This window comes from Ovis aries, chromosome 3 (assembly GCF_016772045.2).
Source record: "Ovis aries strain OAR_USU_Benz2616 breed Rambouillet chromosome 3, ARS-UI_Ramb_v3.0, whole genome shotgun sequence".
Taxonomy (NCBI): Eukaryota; Metazoa; Chordata; class Mammalia; order Artiodactyla; family Bovidae; genus Ovis; species Ovis aries.
In genome coordinates this window covers 125,392,216-125,414,503 of record NC_056056.1, presented here as the reverse complement: position 1 = coordinate 125,414,503, position 22,288 = coordinate 125,392,216, and the positions used below count along the sequence as shown (strand labels likewise).

At 40.6% G+C, this 22,288-nt stretch overlaps 1 pseudogene; it reads left to right on the top strand.

The window, feature by feature from the left end:
• Positions 1 to 9,031: 9,031 nt before the first annotated feature.
• On the top strand, positions 9,032 to 10,679 carry LOC101105320 (large ribosomal subunit protein uL30-like; annotated as a pseudogene).
• The last annotated feature ends 11,609 nt before the right edge of the window (positions 10,680 to 22,288 follow it).

The following is a 22,288-nucleotide window of genomic DNA, read 5'->3' as shown; positions in this document are numbered from 1 at the left end:
TTCTGCTCTTTAATAAGGCATAATGGTATGATTTGACACTAACTCTAAATTTCGCTCATACTCTGTCTTAAAGAGTATTTTCTCTGTTGGCTCATGATTTGATTTGCTCATTTCCTGAGAAGCCCTCTTCCCTCACTATGTTTGTCTGCTCAAGCCTGACACAGTCCATCTTAACTAAGTGTTAAAGGAAGGCAAATTTTTGTCTCAGCTGAATTTCCAATTAATGACATATAATTCTATCTAGAATTGCTTAGTTGGACAAGTCTCTTTGCCTACACCATGCAAATGAATCTATATGCATGTATTCCCAGTGACAGCCACTTGGGACTTTTTTTTTTGAAAGTTAGGTAAAGCATAAATCATGAATTAATAAAACACTCTGACTGTGAAGCTGCTTCTGCATCTGACTACGGGGATTAATTCTTCATAGCTATGACTGAAAGAGAGAAGATTCTTGAGAGTCCCTTGGACTGCAAAGTGAAGAAACCAGTCAATCCTAAAGGAAATCAACCCTGAATATTCATTAGAAGAACTGATGCTGAAGCTGGAGCTCCAATACTTTGGCCACCTGATGCCAAGAGCCAACCTCCTGAAACTGATGCTGCCTTCAAAGAGATTGAAGGCAAAGGACAGGGGGTAGCAGAGGATGAGATGCTTAGATAGCATCACCGACTCAATGGACATGAATTTGAACAAACTCCAGGAGACAGTGGAGGAGAGAGGAGCCTGGTGTGCTACAGTCCATGGGGTCACAATGAGTCAGACATGACTTAGCGACTGAACAACAATGATTGAAAGAAGTCAGATTATGTTTTCAGTAAAATAGTAAATGTTGGTTGTTTTTCTTTCCCTCTCAGTTTGACATTTGGGTAACTTTGTATTACAATCAACTGTCCGTGTACTTGGTTTTAAAGTAAAGTTTTATTGATACACACTCATCGGTATATTGTACATAGCTGCCTTCAGGTTACAAAGCAGAGGTGAGTAGTTGTGCAGAGAATAAATTGTGTTTGACCCCTGAAGCTGAAAGTATTTACTATCTGGACTTTTGCAAGAAAAGTTTGCTGACATCTGTTGTAAAGAATTTTGAATGCTATTTATGTGTTGACCTTAGGCTTTCTTTAGATCGAACCCAGAGCATAGGGTAGATGGTTTCTATAATAGGACACAGTGGGTCTGTGACAAATGCCAGTTAAATTAAATATCTACAAAAAAATAAAAACTAGAAAAAAAATGTTAGTAGAAATTCTTAGCATGACGACATAAGTTTTTACTCTTCCTGCTTGTTTAATTGGTTTGCACTGAATATAAAAAGAATGATCTCTACTGTTAAAGAAAGGCTTGGCATCATTGGAAATGTAAATTCTTAAGAATCAGTTGAGGTGAAGGAGAAGTGAAAACATCATAATTAGTGTTGGCTGAGCTCCACCCAATTCTCTGGTGAATTCTCATGGTGTCAGGGTACTGTGAAGCCTTGCTCATGAATGGAGGACATTTTAAATTTTTGCAGCTAGTAAATCTTCAACAGAAAGCCTTCCTGCCTTTTCTCTATCCAAACATCTCATTTTCCACAGGATTAGCATGACTCTGCCCAGTTCCTTTCATAATGTTGTGGCAGAGAAATGGAAAAACTATTAAGCAGAAAAATTATACCAACTGGTATAATTTAGTTAGGTCAGTACACTTAAAATGTCATGCATTTGTAGCTTCATAGAATGACTTTTTTTTAACCAGACAGAACTCCAACCTCTGGTCTAATGGGGCTTTGGCGGCTAACTCGATCCAGTCAGGGCTGTATGTGTGACTCTTTGTGTGCAGTTGACCCTTTCCAGAGCCTAGGAGTGTGGGAACCAGTTACCTGGGCAGAGCTGAGCCTCGACCACCCACTCATTTCACACAGCCCATTAAATGGTTGTCATATGATGCTATGTTACTCCTCCTGTTGACCTTGCCCGGCTGTGTGTCGAATTACTAATTATCCCTACAGCTTTGCTACGTAAATGCCATTTAATTTCCACCTCCACTTTTGGAAGCCACACTGCTCAGAGAGAACCACTGCAATAACCTCAGAAGCTAGCTGTTTCTTATAAGGCAATGGATGCCATCTACCACCACTGTGACTGTTACCACCAAGAAATGTTCTCTGAGTACAAACAATAGCTAAAAACAGAAAACAAACAAGAGGAAAAAACAAAAGACAGAAGAGAAAAGGAAAGGAAAAGAAAAAGCCTGCATTTACTGTTCAGCTCTGGACCATTCTCATGCTTCAGGTTCATGCCTAGTTGACCCTGGACACCTGCCTGTGCTGTATGAAAATAACAAGCCACCATCTGGGGGTTTCATCATCTCACTCAGAGGCAGGAGTGTCTCTAAGGATTATGCTTTGCCTACTTGGCACGGAAATCCTGCTTTAGCTTCAGTGATTAGCAGATGTAGGGAGTGATTTCCCTCAGTCTAGACCCCAAAGACTAGCCCAGACAGACACAGGAATTCCCATGAAAACCCTCTTTAGGCTGCAGGCCATAATTTACCTTCTGTTGTTGCAATATTCTTGCTAGGAGATTGCTAGTAAAATTTTGCAAATGTTTCCATTTGAACTGACCCATTCATTTGGGATTACAAAACGCTAAAATCAAGACCATACTTGAAGAAGATAACTTGGGAGCAGCAGAGTAGGTCAAGTGGGCAATGGGCGTGGGTTGGAAGAACAGTCAGGAGGCTGATGATCATGTCTTTAATTTAAACATAGGATTCCTTCTATGTTAAAATTATTTGTAATTACCAAAAAATAATGGACTACACAGGTCTCTCACATATGGCTAAATTCAAAGGAATTTGGTTTTAAAATAAGAACCTAGGTTTAATTCATTCTTTTATCAATCAACACTAAAATTAAAGCAAGGGTCTCAACCTAAGCAGCGTTTGTTGTTTTGTTGGGTGTTTAGATAGAACCTTTTTTTTTTTTTTGGTGAATTTCCTAGTTGACTTTCAAATAACTGACATGTAATTTCCTAAACCTAGAAATAAATAAAAAAAAGATGCTTGCTTTTATGAATAGGAAGGGCAGTATGACTTTATTCACTTCTTCTTTGAACATTTATTTGATATCTACTTCATATCAGGCACTGTGTTAGGTGCCAGGAATACAACAATGAGAAAAAATAGATTCAGTTCCTACTGCATGAGGTTATAGTACCTCTTAACTAATCCTCCTAACTAATCCTCTTGAGACAATGATAAATTAGAATAGATGCAAATTCACATACTTAGCAAATAAAAAACATAATAGCTTTACAGATGAGTGTCTCATGACATAATTTCTTCTACCTTCAGCCTATAATTGTTTTTCACTTTATTACGATTCAGCACCATTTCTTTTTCTGTCAATGTCTTTTTCAATTAGGAAATAACTCCAATTTTTGGAGAAAATGGAAAACTTGGAACTGTTTTTCTGTTTGGAAATGTATTTCTAATTATTCGGCTTTATTTCAAAACCCTTCTACTATGATTTAAGTCCTGTTTGCTTCCAGCCTAGGCTTTCTGGCCTTTGTTGCTGTTGCTGTCGCTCAGTTGTGTCGGACTCTTTGTGACCCCATGGACTGCAGCGCACCAGGCTTCCCTGTCCTTCAGCATCTCCTGGAGCTTGCTCAAGCTCATGTCCATTGAGTCGGTGATGCCACCCAACCATCTCATCCTCTGTCGTCCCCTTTCCCTCCTGTCTTCAATCTTTCCCAGCATCAGGGTCTTTTCCAGTGAGTCGGCTCTCACATCAGGTGGCCAAAGTATTGGAGCTTCATCTTCAACATCAGTCTCTCCAATGAATATTCAGGGTTGATTTCCTCTAGGATTGACTGGGGTCGTTTGATCTCCTTGCAGTATCTTTCTGGCATATCTTTCATTATTCCCCCTTCCTGCCCACTGCTGTAGTCAGACCAAACAGCTTCTCTTCTCCTAACATGCCCCACCTTTCCTCATCTCTCTGGCTTTGCTCACCACGTCTCCTTTGCCCAAGATGCCCTTCCTCCAACATTTCCTCCTGACTAATCTTACTCAGTTCCAAGGACCAACTTCTATGTCCTCTCCTTTATGAAGCTATGCCTACAGAAGAGAGAGAGTTAAGCTTTCTGTTCTCTTCTGAACAACTAGAGCACTTTTTGCTTCTCAGCAATAATGCAGGGCCAACAACAATGTGTCTCTCTTCTTTTCTATTGGTGTGTCAGCTTACAGAAAGCAGGCATAATACCTTACTTCTATTACACTGCTTATAAAAACCTTTAATTTATTTATATATCGTTATATGTAATTATAATTACATGTAATAGAATAATATTACATGTAATTATAATGATATATACTAATTATAATAATATAACATAATTATTATAATATGTATTACAACTGTATATTGTATTTTTATTTATAATAAATACATTTTATTACCTCGGTAATCCATGAAGACATGGCACAATATTTCTTGAGAACTTTCTATGCGTCAGGTATTGCACAAAGCTCTAGGGATATATACTTTCAATTTCCACCCTTCTGGTGGGCATTAAACACATAGATGCTATAAATATGGTATTTGTGTAATACCAAAGTAATGCTCAAATATCCTTCAAATCTGGCCCAATGCTTGACTTTTTACATTGGAGTTGAGGTCGTAGGGGCCATCATGAGCAAAAAAACTTTAAAGGTTTATATGCTCAGACAGTACTTGTTTTTGGTGGTATCTGACTTTTTATATACCTTGTTTCATGAAAAATTGGGTTAGGTCAACAATGGATCTGCTGTTTAGTCACGAAGTTGTGTCTGATTCTTTGTGACCCCATGAACTATAACCTGCCAGGCTCCTCTGTCCATGGGATTCCTCAGGCAAGAATACTGGAGTGGGGTGCCATTTCCTTCTCCAGTGGATCTTCCCCACTTAGGGGTCAAACCTGCATCTCCTGCTTGGCATGCTGATTCTTCACTACTGAGCCATTTGGGAAGCACTAGACCATTCAAGTATGATGTAAATCAAATCCTTACGATTATACAGTAGAAGTGATGGTAGATAAAAGGGATTAGATCTGGTAGAGAGCCTGAAAGACTATGGATGGAGATTTGTAACATTGTACAAGAGGTAGTGACCAAAACCATCTCTCCCCCCCAAAAATTCAAGAAGGCAAACTGGTTGTCCGAGGAGGCTGTACACATAACTGAGGAAAGAAGGGAAGCAAAAAGCAAGGGAGAAAGGGGAAGATAGGCCCAACTGGGTGCAGAGTTCCAGAGAATAGCAAGAATAGATAAGAAGGCCTTCTTAAATAAACAGTGTAAAGAAATAAAGGAAAACAATAGAATGGGAAAGACTAGAGATCTCTTCAAGAAAATCTGAGAAATCAGGGAACATTTCATGCAAGGATGGGCACAAAGGACAGAAACAGTAAGGACCTAACAGAAGCAGAAGATATTAAGAAGCAGTGGCAAGAATACACGGAAGAACTATATAAAAAAGGTCTTATTGATACAGATACTCATGCTGGTGTGGTCATTCGTCTAGAGCCAGACATCCTAGACTATGACGTCAAGTGGGCCTTAGAAAGCACCACCACAAACAAAGCTAATGGAGGTGATGAAATTAAAGCTGAGCTATTTCAAACCCTAAAAGATGATGCTGTTAAAGCAGCTGCTTATTATGTCAGCAAATATGGAGAACTCAGCAGTGGCCACAGGACTGGAAAAGATCAGTTTTCATTCCAATGCCAAAGAATAGCAGTACCAAAGATTGTTCCAGCTACCAAATAATTGTGCTCATTTCATATGCTAGCAACATTATGTTCAAAGTCCTTCAAGCTAGGCTTTAGCAGTATGTGAACTAAGAACGTCCAGATGTGGGTTTAAAAAAGACAGAAAAAACAGAGATCAAATTGCCAACATTCGTTGGATCATGGGGAAAGCAAGATAATTCCAGAAAAACATCTACTTGTGCTTCACTATGCTAAAGCCTTTGACTGTGGATCACAACACACTGTGGAAAATTCTTAAAGAGGTGGGAATACCAGACCCCCTTATTTATCTCCTGAGAAACCTATATGCAGGTCAAGAAGCAGCAGTTAGAACCAAACATGGAACAATGGACTAGTTTCAAATAGGGAAAGAAGTATGTCAAGGCTATATATTGTCACCCTGCTTATTTGACTTCTATGCAGGGTACATCATGCGAAATGCTGGGCTGGATGAATCACAAACTGGAATCAAGATTGCTGGGAGAAATATCAACAACCTTAGATATGCAGATGACATCATTCTAATGGCAGACAATGAAGAGGAACTAAAGAGCCTCTTGATGAGGGTGAAAGGGGAGAGTGAAAAAACTGGCTTAAAACTCAACACTCAAAAAACTAAGATCATGGCATCTGGTCCCATCACTTCATGGCAATTAGAAGGTGCAAAAGTGGAAGCAGTAACAGATTTTATTTTCTTGGGCTCCAAAATCACTGTGGATGGTGACTGCAGCCATGAAATTGAAAGATGCTTGCTCCTTGGAAGAAAAGCTATGACCAACCTAGACAGCATATTAAACAGCAGAGACATCATTTTGCCAACAAAGATGTATGTAGTCATGTATGGATGGGAGAGTTGGTCCATAAAGGAGGCTGAGCACCAAAGAATTGATGCTTTCAAACTGTGGTGCTAGAGAAGACTCTTGAGAGTCCCTTGGACTATAAGGAGATCAAACCCATCAATCCTAAAGGAAATCAACCTTGAATATTCATTGGAAGGACTGATGCTGAAGTACCAATATTTTGATTACTTGATGTGAAGAGCGGACTTAATAGAAAAGATCACGATGCTGGGAAAGCTTGAAGGCAAAAGAAGGGGGCAACAGAGGATGAGATGGTTAGATAACATCACTGACTCAATGGGCATGAATTTAAGCAAACTCTCGGGTATAGCGGAGGACAGGAGCCTGTTGTGCTGCCGTCTACGGGATCACAGAGAGTCAGACACAACTTAGCAACTAAACAATATTAACAACAACACTGGATCACTGCAACAGAAGTTGGGCAACTTTTCAAACTAGCAGCTACAATTTGTAATCAGGCCCAGGGGTGCAGTTTCTACTATTGCCCAGGCTACCTGACTGCCTTCTTCAGTCAGGCAGGAGAGAGACAAAACTGGAAAGTATAGGCTGCTTCAATGTTAGATTCACCTTTGGTGTTAGACACAGCTTCACCCATAACTAGAGTGAAAGTTTTTTTGGGGTGCCAATTTCATCTGTAAAATAAGAATAGTAATAGTCTACTCAGTGAGAATAAGTAAAACATATAAACTCTACTCTCCATAACCATGTCCATAAACTATGGTCCATAGGCCAAAGCTGGCTTGCTGATTGTTTTACAAATAAAGTTTTACTGAAGCACAAGGACATCTATTTATTATATATTATCTATGTGTCTGCATAACACAGGCAGAACTGAATAGACACAGTCAAGATGGTATGGCTCATAAAGCCTCAAATATTTACTTTCTGGCCTTTTATAAACAGTTTGCTTTTCCCTATAGTAGAACACAGCCCTGCACAGAGAAGAGAATTGTAATTATCCTCTTTTTCACCATTCTCTCTTTCACTGGGTGAAAGTGGAAAAGAAAGAATGGAGAAGAATTGGCAAAAGAGAGACGAGGGTGGCTAATTGTCTCTTTCCATTTAATGGAAGCTCAAATTGGAATTGGCCTTGAGTCTGGGACTGAGACCTAATAGTGACTTGAAGAAATAAAAAAAAATTTTTTCCGTATTGAGAACTGTCACTGGTCCAAAGATTTTTTCTTTCCTCTTGGAAAGCACTATATGTCACCACTGAAGTTAGTAGTTCATTCTTGATCACAGTTATCATTGGCAGAGACCATGAAAATCTTTCATCAGAGCGTAGCACTGCCATTCCAGGCAGATTTTGCCTGTGTTGGTATTGATTTCAATTAAAACAAGTTATCTCAGTCACTGGGCTTCCTGTTGGCTGCACTCATTGCCCAGTGATGCAAATGGAAAGCCTGTTTCAAACCTATGCTATCTGGTTACTCACAACAAGGCCTGGGCAGCTGGGTGTATAAACAAACCTCAAGGACCAATCATCGTAGAAGGAAATGATCTTCGCTTGCCCTCCATGACGTCATCCATGTTAGGCCTGACAGAGTTTTAACAGTTATTGGCTGTGAGACCAGGCCAGACAAATCTTATGAATTCATCTTACTCCTCTTCAGGGCAGGTAGTCAAGCGTATCCCAAAACATTTGATTTGGTTCAATTCCTTGTGTACATTTCCTTTCTGTCTCTCCTTTTTCCCCCGCCTCCTCCTGTGGGAGGGGTTTGTGTGTTTGCATAAAGCATAGAATGATGGTGTTCTGCGTCTGTGTTTTTATTCTGTGGCTGAGCTTTTCTCTTCTACCTGTTAGCTTATAAGTAACCTAATCCAGGGATAAAACTCCTTCATTGCACATAATGATTCAGCAGTTTGTGGCAGCATGGTTCTTTATAATAGCAAAACAGACCATTCTTTCCAAAGAACGGCACTTGAAGCAAAATGTATAGCACTTTTGTGCTATACAAAAGTTGCAACTTGTGCTTTAGTAAATTCACATATTTGAATTGTTGTCTTTAAGGCTTCTGTACTAGATCAAGTCACGTAGCTAAAAAGTGGGCCTAAGTCACTGTGGAACAGATTGACTGTTCCACCCCTCCCCAAACTCTTCATTTGAACATGTAGCTAGATAGTATTCCCCAGCCTTCTTTACAGTTAGAGGCAGGCTTTTCCTATCCTTTCCTTTGTGGGTTTAGCACTGATAATTGAAAGCTAATTCACTCTTTCTTCACGCTACTTATAATGTCCCAGCAGAGAGTCCCCTTTCTGATAAATACTCTTGCCCTTTCTCTCACCCTTTCTTTTGCATTTGGTGCTAAGGATGGTGTAGGGGGTTACTAAAAGATAAAAAGAGTTTCTATCCAGTTTCACAAATGCAATTCTCTTCTGATTTGGTGATATTTAGAACCTGGGAGCATGAGCCTACCTTCCCAGTCTGTGCTCCATGCTGCCTATATCCTCATTCTAGAAAAGCCATCAGCAAACTTAAAACCCATGATTGCTCTACAAGAGTTTAAGCAAGTCCAGCCCCATCTGCCACTGGCACTTGGAAAGCAGAGGGGAAATGGAGATGAAAAAGGAAGGAAAATGGCAGGAGAGAGGGAATAGGGTGAAGAAGGAAGAGGAAAACCTGAAGCGCGCCTGGACTAAAAGCATGCACTCTTACTTCCAAGATGTCCATTTAACGCCATTTTTTATCTTATTGTGTGCTAGAAGCTGATGCCACTTTCTGAGGATAAAATAGTATGATATTTTTAAAAAGTAATTTTTATAGGAATGAATAATTTTGTTAAATTTAGGACACAGGCTTGTATAACCAATAGACAGTTTTTAAAAAAGGATGCTTTAATGTGGAAAATCTTTTTCTGGGTAAGTATCATGCCCTCTCCTAATGTGGTTAACTCTTATTTATTTAAAATTTTTTTATTATTTGAAGGATAAGTGCCTTACAATGTTGTGTCGGCTTCTGCCGTACAACAACGTGAATCAGTCATAATTATATACGTATCCCCCTCCCTCCGGAGCCTCCCTCCCCCTCCCATCCGACCTCTCTAGGGTTAGTTAAGGCGCTGGGGCTGCGCATGAGCAGTAGCCGCAACATTAGAAAGATGGCGGAGGAAGAATAAAACAGAGATCCTTTTGGTTCCAGAAAGTCACCTAGAAAGAAGGCATATCAGGCCCTCAAAGCTACCCAAGAAAAGCAGGTGCTTTTGCAAGAAAGAAGAAGCAGAGGAAATGAGAAGAGCTCAAGTTTAGGCATCAGGGTTCCTAAATGATTCCTGGTAGCAACTGCACACCAGAGTGTGACTTAGACAATTAGAAGTGAAACACTGTGGCTTGGAAGTCCCAGATAAACATTTCTTGACCTTTGTTCTAGGCATCCAAAGGGTTAATGGGGTGGATTAACTAGTGCTGAAGATCATTGCAAGACTTTGCCTGAATAAGATTTTCAGTGGTATCCTTGTGAAAGTAACCTTTCCTACCATAAACTCATTTTGGAATAGTGGAACTTCATGTGACCTGTGTGTATGTGTGTGCTTAGTGTGTCCAGCTCTTTGTGATCCCATGGACTACAGCCCGCCAGGCTCTGCCGTCCATGAGTTTCTCCAGGCAGGAATACTGGAGTGGGTTGCATTCCCTTCTCCAGGGGATCTTCCTGACTCAGGGATCAAACCCAGGTCTTCTGCCTTGCAGGAGGATTCTTTACTGTTTGAGCCACCAGGGAAACCCTTATGTGACCTGGGGATTTCCAAATCTAAAGTCTGTTTGGGAACTTGACTTGAAACCCAGACAAGCCAAGGTCAAGAATAAAAGCGTCCCTCTGACAGACAGCAGAATGACTGAGCAGCGCTGGGGGAAGTTTGATGTCATTTGCTTGGAAGAGTTCATTCATAAAATTGCCTTGCCAGGGAAGAATTTTCAGGGGATCTCAGGGTTCTTGTGCCTCTTCCAACTCTCAGTGGCCCACTGTGCTACCAAGAATAGAGTGGGCTTCCTCAAGGAGGCGGGCTCAGCTGGTTATGGAGGCAAACGCAACACTCAGCTCACTGGGCAGGTGAGCTAAGCCCAGAATCTCTGAAAGCACAGCACATTGGAAGCATGTGCTTTTGTTTCGTGTAATGTCACCCAGTATCTTCAAATGCTGCGTGCTTGGTCGCTCGGTCATGTCCGACTCTTTGTGACCCCAAGGACTAAGCCTGGCAGGCTCCTCTGTCTGTGGAATTTTCCAGGCAAGAATACTGGAGTGGGGTGCCCTTTCCTCCCTTAGGGCGTCTTCCTGATCCAGGAATCAAAGCTGCCTCTCAAGTAGCTCCTGCATGATCAGGTGGATTCTTTACCATTGGGCCACCTGGGAAGCCCATCTTCAAAGGTTGTTTACTGTTATATTCCCAGAAACTGAAGGGCAAGTGTCAGGGAAAAGATGGTGATATACACAGCAGGCCCCTTTCATCCCACCTCAGTTCCAAGGAAAAATTCCTGTGTGTCTTCCCCACTGGCCACCATCCACTCTGAAACCAGCCAAGGACTCATGCCACGGAGGAGGGAGTCCTGTTTTGTCACAGGACAAACTCTTCTTTCCTGGAGTTTAATGTTTATGAATGAATACACAAGTATGAATACAAGATAGCAATAGAACAAGCCTAAGGGTGTTTTTCAACTTGGGGATTCCCAGGGCCTTGTTTTGGGAAGACCTTGAAATACAATTAGAAAGAAGTACACACACACACACACAAAAATTACAGTAATTAACCTGGAGCAAATATTCAGGAAGGCTAAAGTGAAGTCTATGAAATCATGAAGGGTGTAGCTTCAAAATGAACAATAGCTCAGTTTCATAAGTGTTTATGGAGTTTATGAATTTCCACCCATGTACTCAGCCCCGAGAATACAAAGAAAATAGACAGTCTTGCAGTGAAGTAGGGACTCATACAGTAATTCATGTAGAACAGAGGGGGTGGTGGGAATGCTAGAGGGCTTCCTAGGCGATGCGGAGGATGCAGTGAATCTTGAATGAGTAGAGTTTGGTCCTCAGAAGAAAACACTGCAGTCAGAGGACAGAAAGGGCCTCTGAGGAACTATGAACACTGTTCAGAATTGATAGAGCTTAAAACGTGAAGCGGGCTTCCCTGTGGCTCAGACAGTAAAGAATCTGCCTACAATGCAGGAGACCTGGGTTCAATCCCTGAGTCAGGAAGATCCCTTGGAGAAGGGAATGGCTACCCACTCCAGTATTCTTGCCTGGGAAATCCCATAGAGAGAGAAGCCTGGTGGACTACAGTTAACAGGGTCGCAAAGAGTCTAGGTAAGGCTATGGTTTTTCCAGTGGTCATGTATGGATGTGAGAGTTGGACTATAAAGAAAGCTGAGCACAGAAGAATTGATGCTTTTGAACTGTGGTGTTGGAGAAGACTCTTGAGAGCCCCTTGGACTGCAAGGAGATCCAACCAGTCCATCCTAAAGGAGATCAGTCCTGGGTGTTCCTTGGAAGGATTGATGTTGAAGCTGAAACTCCAATACTTTGGCCACCTGGTGGGAAGAACTGACACATTTGAAAAGACTGTGAAAGATTGAGAGCAGGAGGAGAAGGGGACGACCGAGGATGAGATGGCTGGATGGCATCACCGACTCAATGGACATGGGTTTGGGTGGACTCTGGGAGTTGGTGATGGACAGGGAGGCCTGGCGTGCTGCGGTTCATGGGGTTGCAAAGAGTCGGACATGACTGAGTGGCTGAACTGAACTCGACTGAAAGAGTCTGACACGACTGAGCGACTGACACACAAAACGTGAAGCTGAGAGTGATGGGCAATGAAAGCTGGAAAGTCAGAACTCCTTGCTGCTTTTAGATGGCATTTAGGATTTTTAAGGATTATATCATCCCATGGAAAGGCCCAAGTTCAAGTGGTGTTGAGAAAACTGAGTAGATACATGTAAAAGAATAAAATTAGAATATTTTCTAATGCCATATAAAAAATGAACTCAAAATGGATTAAAGACCTAAATGTAAGACCAGATACTATAAAACTCCTAGAGGAAAACATAGGCAGAATGCTCTTTGACATAAATTTCAGCAATATATTTTTGGGTCTGCTGAGAGGAAATAAAAGCAAAAATAAACAAGTGGGACCTGATTAAACTTAAAAGCTTTTATATGGCAAACGAAACCATAAACAAAAGAAAAAGACAGCCTACAGAATGGGAGAAAACATTTGCAAATGATGCAACTAACAAGGTATTAATTTCCAAAATATTCAAACACCTCGTACAGCTCAATTTAAAAAAAAAATAAAAAAATGGGAAAAAGATTTAAATAGACATTTCTCCAAAGAAGGTATAGAGATGACCAAGAGGCACATGAAAAGATGCTCAACATCACTGATTTTTGGAGAAATGCATATCAAAACCACAATGAGGTATCAATTCACACCAATCAGAATGGCCATCATCAAAGAATCTACAAATAATAAATACTAGAGAGGGTGTGGAGGAAAGGGAACCCTCCTACACTATTGATGGGAATGCAGATTGGTGCAGTCACTAGAGAACAGTATGAAGTTTCCTTAAAAAACTAAAAAAAAAACAGAGTTACATATGATCCAGCAATCCCACTCCTTAGTATATATCTGGAGAAAGCTCTAAGCTGACAAGATACACGCACCCCAATGTTCATAGCAGCACCATTTACAATAGCCAGTACATGGAAGCAACTGCAATGTCTGCAGATAGACGAGTGTGTAAGGAAGATGTATGTATTCCAATGTACAATGAAATATTACTCATAAAAAGAATGAAATAATGCCATTTGCAGCAACATGGCTGGGCCTAGAGATTTTCATACCAAGTGAAACAAGTCAGACAGAGAAAGACAAAATTATATGAGATCACTTATATGTGGAATCTAAAAAAGTAATACAAATGAACCCATTTATAAAATAGAAATTGACTCACAGACATAGAAAACAAATTTATGGTTACCAAAAGGGAAAGAGGGAGAGGGATAAATTTGTAATTTGGGATTAACAGATATACAATTACTATTCATAAGATAGATAAACAACAAGAATCTACTGTATAGCACAGGGAACCATGTTTAATATCCTGTAATAACCCATAATGGAAAAGAAACAGAGATATATAAATATATTCATATGTGTGTGTAACAGAATCACTTTTCCGTAAACTTGAAACATTGCCAGCAACTATACTTCAAAAAATTACAATTTAAAAAGTGAATAAGATCAATAAACACAATATTTCAGATAAAACCCTAGAAGATTAATGATAAATTACCTACATGTTCAAGGGCATTTTTGATGCCATTCTCAGCATATGGTATTTCCTGTGCTCTTACATATGAATGGTATGAGTCTTACACATTCAAGTACTTAACTGTGTGTGCAATATTTGTACATCAGAAAACACAAGAGATGTATCAGAATGGCATATATTTAAGTATTAAATACAGGGCAAAGAACCAATTTCCTATGAATTCAAAGAAGGGAGAAAACCTTTGTAAGTTGAGTGGCATCCCTGTTGTTCTTCTTCCCTGTTTTTACTTCTTTTCCCCTCTTCCCTTTCTTTCTTTCCTTTCACAGCATGTAATGGTCTCTGTGTGCCAGGATGTATGACAAAAACTGGGAATATAGTGGTTAGCAGAGATAGATGGCTACCAAACAATTCCCCGCACCCTCCAAAAAATATAATCATTAAGTGTTCTCAAGAAAGCATATTCTGTAAAATGGAATTAACAAGGTTGAATGGCATAATGGAAATCTTCCTGGAGAGTTTGTTAAACTGCCACCTGAAGCATAATGAGAAGACAGAATGAATCCCTGAAGGAGGAGTAGGTGTGGACAGATGGTGAGGAGCAGGGGATGACATGTGAGCCTCACTAAACAAAGTGACGAAAGACAGGAAAACTCCCAAAGGATGGCACAGAGGATTCATGTGATGCGTCATAAGGACATTAGTGGCTGCAGCGTTCCTTCTTTGATCAATCTGTATGAAAACCTTTCTGACACAATTAAAATGCACCCTTTCTTCATATACTACTTTTTATTTTAGAGATTTCTACAGGATTTATAAACATTATATTTGTCCTTTTCTCACACTCCTTTATCAGGTAAATTAATTTAAACCGCATTCATTTGGAAATTACTTTGACACAATTTAGCTCCAATAGATTGCTGTATATAGTCATATATGGATATGAGAATTGTACCATAAAGAAGACGGAGCACCGAAGAATTAATGCTTTTGAATTCTGGTGCTGGAGAAGACTCTTGAGAGTCCCTAGGACTACAAGGGGATCAAGCCAGTCAATACTTAAGCAAATCAACCCTGAATATTCACTGGGAGGACTGATGCTGAGGCTGAAATTCAAATACTTTGGCCACCTGATGCGAAGAGCTGACTCACTGGAAAAGACCCTGATGCTGGGAAGATTGAAGGCAAGAGAAGGTGGCAGCAGAGGGTGAGATGGTTAGATATCATCACCTACTCAATGGACATGAATTTGAGCAAACTCCAGGAGATACTGGAGGACAGAGGAGCCTGGCATGCTGCAGTCCATGGGGTTGTAAAGATTAGCAACTGGACAACAGCAAAACAACATACTTGCAAGAAATACACGTACATTTCTTTCCACCTCTTCTGTATTTTGTCTTTTCATTCAGATATATCTCATACCAAATTAGGCTGCACTGAAGCTCCTGAGACAACTTTGACCTTTCTAATATGACAATTTCCATGGTAACCCTTTCTGATCATCAGTGAAAGTACAGCTGGAAGACTGTTTCTTACTGAATGCCTTGGCTATCTGGAGCCAAGGATTTGGACATAACCTTGGGATTGGGGGCAGGAGGAGAAGGGGACGGCAGAGGATGAGATGGCTGGATGGCATCACTGCCTCGATGGACGTGAATCTGAGTGAACTCCGGGAGTTGGTGATGGACAGGGAGGCCTGGCGTGCTGCGATTCATGGGGTCGCAAAGAGTCGGACATGACTGAGCGACTGAACTGGACTGAACTGGTTACTACCGCTGGCCTGGCAGCTCTCCAGGCACAAAACATCTTGATGCTGAGGTCTCTCCTCTTCTATATTTAACAGATGGGCTCGTTGAACTTCCTTCGATGCTCATTAGCCAATAAGCAGGAAGCGGACACCATAGGCCTGGGGTGATTCATAACAGCTATTCTAAGGTTGCAGGAATCTTCCCTGCTTTTCACTTGCCCAAACCCAAGATGCAGCAAGTTTGTTGGGTAAAGTCACACAGCCAAGATGACTGATGCAGAACTCAGCAACCTCAGACCAGCACTCAGAGCTGCTCAGGAATCTTAAGTTTCTCCCTCTCTGTGAGATGACTGTACCATATCATCTCCTTTTTCCTCAAGCCTCCCACACATCCTCCTCTCAAGGATGACCCAGACTCATACTTCATTGAGAAAACAGAAGTCATTGAAAGCGAACTCATCTTCCCACCACAAAACCTGCCAGTGCAGTGCGTCTGCATCCCAATTCTCCTTCCTCCACCATGATGGAAGTGCTCCTCCTCTGCCAAGAAGGGACATTTTTCCACTTTTGCACTGGCTTCCACTACCTTTTGTGTAATCAAAGACTTTGCTCCTTGAGTTTTTCATGCTTTCCCTCAGCAGTAACATCTCTCTGTTCACGTAATCATTCCCTTTATCACACAAGCATGCTGTGGTATTTTCCTCCTTCAAAGACTTTTTTTTTTTAATGACTCTACATACTGTTTCAGTTCCTGCCTTACTTCTCTGTTCTCCTTTGTAACTGAATTCTAAATTTATCACTGAAAAAACTGCTTCTAGCTCCTCATCTTTCTTCCACCCTTCAACTCAGTCCAATGTGCTTCTTGCTTCTTCTATACCTCTTCTACCTGCAACTCTCTCTAGTAAGGTTAGCAACAGCCTTCAGGCAGCCTAATCCAGTGGAGGTCTTCCCTTTTTATCTTCTTTGGCTTCTCAGCAATATTTGTCAAAGTTGACACTCCACTTGCTTGAAGTATGCTTATCCCTTGGTTTCCAGGATCATTTCCCTAATTTCCTTCTGTTTCTCAATCTTTTCTGTTGGGTTCTCAAATCTTGGCATTGCTCAGAGGTGGTCCTAGGTCTTATCTTTTGTCTAAATGTTCTTACCCATATAAAACACTTCCATTGTTTTAATTTTTAGGTGTTGAGTTGTGATAATTTATTTCTTGCTTCATTTGTATAAATTGCGCATGTCATATACTCAAATACCCCAAGCAGAACACTGAGCTCCTTTGCTCCCATTTGACTTGAGCAACTTCATCCAGTTGAAAGTTGAAAGTTGAAAGAGACAAAACAGAATATCCATTCTTTTGCTTTTTAAAAATTTAAGGTGAAATGAACATAACATAAAATGAATAATTTTAAAGTGAAAAATTTAGTACTTACTATGTCTTAGCCATTGTCCTATCAGGTTCCTATGAAATAATTCATTTAAATGTCAAAACAGTGCAGTAGATACTATGATTATGGCTCTTTGCAGATGAGGAAACAAAGCAATTTGCTCAAGGTCACACAGCTAATACACGGTGGAGCCAAGATCTGAGTTTTAGAAATCTGCCTCATCTGTTCTCCAATTGTTATATTGGATTTTTGAAATCACATTATGTCTTTCTCCTCCTAGAAACTGTTCAGTGGTTTCCTAGTCTGCTAACAATACACGTCATGACTTAGAGGGCCTGCATGAGCTGGCCCTTGACTATTTTTCTACTCTCATCCTGACTCTCTCCACATTACTCACTGTTCTCAGTGAATTCTTCCCTCAGGCCGTTTCACACACTGTTACCTCCGGCCTTCAGGTCTCCTCACATCCTGTTCCCTCAGCTGAAAACATCCATTCCTTGTTCCATCCTTTAAGTCTCAGTTTAAATGACTCCTCCAGGTGCCTGTTTCTGCAATATCCTGTCCTGTCATTCTTCTCTCTCATCTCTCTCTCTCTCTTCCATGCTCAAAGGTATTATTTTAGTTTGTAATTATGGTGTTTTTTTATTTCTTGGTTTGGTTGGTTTCTGGTTGCTAAACCTCTAGAACCGTGGCCCCAGACACTTATTGGCACCAGGGACCAGTTTCGAGGAAGACAATTTTTCCATGGACCAGGCAGGGCCAGGGATGGTTTCGGGATGCTTCAAGCACCTTACATTTATTGTGCACTTTTATTTCTATTATTATTATATCAGCTCCACCTCAGCTCGTCAGGCATTGGATCCCAGAGGGTCTAGAATATAAGCCTCTTGAGGTCAAGGACTGTTTTATTTTTGTTTGTCCTTGTAGTAATTATTATACCCCCTGAGTTTTTCAGTTCCTAGTACAAGCTGGATTAATGAATGAATGGCTGCAATTCTATTTTATGTAAGGAAGAATGAATTGAATTACTTAGATTTTTATTTTGCTTCTTGGATAGTTCTGTATGCCTTCTGTCTACATTCTCATTGCCCCTTCAGTGGAGATAAGAAAAAGAAACTGCCTTCAGTTCCTGATGTTGCTAAATAATTTTCAACATCATTGCTCTGGGCCTCCCAGGTGACTCAGCAAGCAGTAAAGGATCCACCTGCAATGCAAGAGACTGCCTGCAATGCAAGAGACCACTTGCAACGCAGGAGATGCTGGTTCAGTCCCTGGGTTGGGAAGATCCCCTGCAGAAGGAAATGGCAACCCACTCCAGTTTTTTTGCCTGGGAAAATCCCATAGCAGGGGAGCCTGGTGGTCTGCAGTCCATAGGGTCACAAAAAAGTTGGACCTGACTTACCGACTAAGTCACCCCCAGATACTGGTTGAATTCATCATTTGATTCCAGGGAAGATTAAGCAGAACTTATCCTAGCAAAATACAGCCTAGCAGCATCTGGTCTCTTTGTGCTGTGGTTTGAAGTGCTTGCTGGCTAGTGGCTCCTTGTTTCCCCTCCACATCTCTATTATGTTTTTTTTAAAGTGATAATACTTGGAGTTTTTACAGCAGACACCTGGCACATTGGTCAGGCTGTACAGCTTTACCTTATAATCAGTCCATCAGAGAGATGAAAATAACACCGTGCCACAGTGTGACAATTGTAAGACTGCAGGAATCAAAGACAATACCCAGCCTGTGATGACAACCCACATTCTGCCAACACGATGGAAAATGAGTCCACAAATTGCCTACTCCACGCTCTCCCACATGAGTCTGTTCCCAGAGAAATACTTGCCTCTTAATTCTGAGAGAATGCCCTTAGGAAGAGGAAGACGCTGTGAAGCGTCTTGTGTGGCTTTCTGCTATAGACCGATCTCAGCTTACACAGCTGCCGTCCCTTAGGATAATCAGGAAAATAGAGGGCTCAGAACTCATGACAGCTGTCTTTATTGACTGTTAGAGGATTTACATGCAATTTCAACCCTCTCACCAAGTAAGAATGGCCTTTTTTGGCTTCATGTCAGAGAAGGAAACTGAAGTTTCAAGATATTAGCCAACTTGTCCTTTGCCATTTGACTAGTAAGTGGAAAAACTAGAACTCTAACCTATGTCTGAATGAAGATCACGCTGCAGTGACACCTGGATGCCACACTGCTTTCAAGATTAAAAACTATTAATTATAAAATACTTAAATAATAAATATATATTAGTATAAGTTAAGCCTCAAAACAGGGTACATTGAGCATCATTAGCAGTAGTCTGTTGTGTCTTTAAAACATATTTGAGTTCTTGGTTAGTTATTTCAATCCGGCTAGAGGGCTTCCCTTGTTCCAGGTACAGTGCTATCTGCATTATTAATATCTTCTTTATATTTATAAAAACTCTATAAGAAGGATACTATGATTATCTTCACCTAAGATGATTAGATAGCATCACCAACTCAATGGAATTTGAGCAAACTTCAGGAGTTAGTGAACGACAGGGAAGCCTGGCATGCTGTAGTCCATGGGATCACAAAGAATTGGACACAACTTCATGACTACTGAACAACAACAAATAGCGCAGAAAGCTGAGGTTAAAGAGGTTAATTGGCTCAACTAACTATAAACCGTGGCAGAGACTGGAGAGTTTAACTCCCCAGAACTATGCTCATAACAATGTTAACTGGCTTTCCATGCATTAACTGTGATCAAGTAGCTTTCCACCTGCTCCTAGAATTTAAGCAGATGTTATCTGCAGATTTTGGCAGTCAACACTGATGGTGCTGCAGCTTCTTGTCACAATACCAAGAACTAATGATACATCTTTCACAGAGCCCTCACAATGGTACAGACAAGTTGGAGACATGAAATTCTGGATAATTTGCTATAGCTGTGGAATCTCTACTAGCTGTGATGCATTGCACGAGGAGCAACTCAGTGGCATATGGAAAAGTTGTGGAAATGATGGACTCTATTGTCAAGGAGTTTAATAAGAGAAAAATTTAAGTGTAATAAAAGACCTGGTGCATAATTAAATGGCAAGAATTTAATTTCAAAGGCGTTCTAGGACTGGTTCAGTGAGTACAGATCTACTAAAAACTACAGTCTAGGAGCTGGCACCTAGGTTTTGATCAGGCGTCTGAAAATTGTCAGATACAGATTATTAGAGACGGAAGAAAAGCTGGAGAGGAAGCCAAGCGTAAATAAGAGGACAGATGCAGGATGTAGCGACTTAGCTGGCAAGTGGTGGGCATGATTAGAACCGGAATCTGGGAGAGAGAGCCAACAGGGGGAAGAGCAGGTCTTTGGGCAAGCTGCTGACCTCGGAGTCCTCAGAGGGACTCTGTTCTGTAAACGACCCCAGGCATTGTTCAGGCCATCTTGTTTGTCAGTCTCTCTCTGACTTTTTCTATAAGACATACAGAAACAATTCTTAAACATGAAATGCTTTTCTTCTCTGGTCTCATACAACTGACTCATAAATAACCTACAGCTTTACTGCCGGCCACTAACTATCTTCTAGGTATGTCTTCCTGGTTCCAAGGAGTCTATGCATAAAAATCACTACATTTCCCATTTATGGAAACATCATGTAATATCAACCAGACACTATTTATTAGCACTTAAGTGATCAACAAGTTTTTACCGAGTTCCTTGATTTGCAGGGTATGGGTGCAGGCACTGTTTCTAAAAACTAGATGTTTTATAAAAAGCACTCACAGTGATTCAGAAATTTCTTTTTTCTTTGATACCAAAAGAGCTGAGTGAAATCTCTGGGCTTTGTTAAAAATGATAGAACTTAGAACTTTTCAGACAGACAGTGAATGTGGGTGTTAAGTGGGTTTTCAATGGTATCTGATTCATCAAATTTATCTTGCTGTTATTCTGAGTTATTATTTTTGTCTTTAGAATAGTTGGAATGGGGGAATACTTCTTTTATTTGTTAGAATGTTTTAAGTTTCCTGAAAATAGAAATAGAAAAGGACAAATGGAAATGCTTTGGATAAGTCAAGCCATGACCACTTTATAATGTCAAAACAGCTAAATATATTTTCCCTTGTGATGTGTAGGTGGACTTTCAGTCCAGCAAGCATACGTAACATTTTCATATTTGAATCCCACTGGACAAACTACCATTGTACTGAGTAGTTCACTCTTAAATACCCTCATCCCAATCTCAATCATTGGCCTACATTAATTTGTGCAATAATTAAGAATAAGCTTCTGCTGCAAATCCTAGCCCTACTACTCACTAACATGTCTCATAAGATTGTTAATCTGAGGATTAAATGATTCAATATGCATAAAAGCTGCCCAATGTAAGCATTGTATGTTAGCTGACAGTAGTCATTAAAATAAAGGAAAATGAGTTTATTACTCAGCTCTGTGACTATCAGAATACTAACATTGTCTTCATAACTCTGATCGTGTTTGAGATGAAATTTATAATCTATCAGGCACTCTTTCCTATTTTACATCTCATTCAGTCCTCACAAGGAAGCCATCCATGAGCTGCTGTCATCATGGTTTTCCTTAACTTATGCTGGGGAGGGGGGGGGGGGGGTTGGGTCAAGTGACTTGCCCAGGGTCACCCAGGTGGGAAGTGATAGGGTAGAATTTCAAACTAAGGCAGTGTGATTCTAGAACTTCTACTTTTGATCACTTTGCAGCACTGTCTTCGCATAATCGTCCCCTGTTGTGAAGCCAGTTCCTAAAATCCGGTTAGTCATCTGCAAGGTGTCTGTTAACCCAGGAGTATCAACCCCCTCTGTAGGGTCCTCATATACCTCCACTGGGCTGAGATTACTTTGGCTGGCTTTTGCTGGAAATCACATTCCAAAGATACCCAATGACTTTACCTTTACCTAGAGATCCAGATTGAATACACCTTGTACTTATAATATTCCAAAGTGTTCACATACAGCCCTATGTGATAGGTACCATTATTCCCGTTTTATAGAGGAAAGGCTGAGGCTCAGGAAAACTAGATAGCTTTCTCAAAGTCTTGTAATGAGTATGTATGTCAGAAAGCTTTTGATTTCTTGTCTAGTGGTCTTTCCATTAGAGGCGTGATGGAATTAAGATCAAGATTCTGTTTTTCCTCATTAGGCATCATTTTGGGTGTCTTGATCATCCTCAGTTCGTAGCGACATGATTATAAAGAGGAACTTTGAACTGATCATCCCCTGGGTTTGTTTTAAAAGGTAAAGGCCATGCTTAGCTTCTAGATGCTGCGCATCTTTGACTGAGAAGGTAC